We start from the raw sequence: 696 nt of genomic DNA, 5'->3' as shown, positions 1-696 counted from the left end.
TGTGCTGCAGTGAACAAAGCAGAAAAGAGTTGGAAATCTTAAGAATGCTTTAACATCAGACATGAAGATGCAGTTTGGAGATTTCCCAGCTGGCTTTTGGTCTTTTTTTTTGGTCCAGTATTTCCTCATGATGACATTTAGGAATGGTGAAGTCTATCTTGTGAAGTTGGAAGTATATGATCTGTTTTTATTTTCTTTTTTAGGGGATTACAGTTACATGATTGGATGAATCTCAGAAGAGACTTTGAACTTTGGACTTTTAACATTTTTGAGACTGGTGTAGATGATGGGGACTTTTGAAGTTGAACCACATGTACTTTTCATTATGCATGTTTAAGTGTGATCCCCATACATTCCTGTACTCCAACAAGCTTATGGTGGCTAGTGAGTAGAATGTGGGAGTTTGAATATGCTTGTCACAAGGACTGGCTTTATTCAGAGGTGTCACCTTGTTGGAGGAAGTGGATCTCTCTGGGGGTGGACTTTGAAGCTCCACCAAGTGTAGAACAGACCCTCCTATTTGCTCCCTGGAAGACAGTTTCTTCCTGGCTGCCTTTGGATCAAAATGCAGAACTCCCAGCTCCTTCTCCAGCATCATGTCTGCCTACATGCTGCCATGCTTCCTGCTATGATGAAAATGGACTAAACCTCTGAAACTGTAAGCCAGCCCCAATTAAAGGTTTGCTTTTATGAGAG

This window comes from Mus pahari, unplaced genomic scaffold (genome assembly GCF_900095145.1).
Source record: "Mus pahari unplaced genomic scaffold, PAHARI_EIJ_v1.1 scaffold_10076_1, whole genome shotgun sequence".
Classification (NCBI taxonomy): Eukaryota; Metazoa; Chordata; class Mammalia; order Rodentia; family Muridae; genus Mus; species Mus pahari.
Note: the sequence above shows the minus strand (reverse complement) of the source record.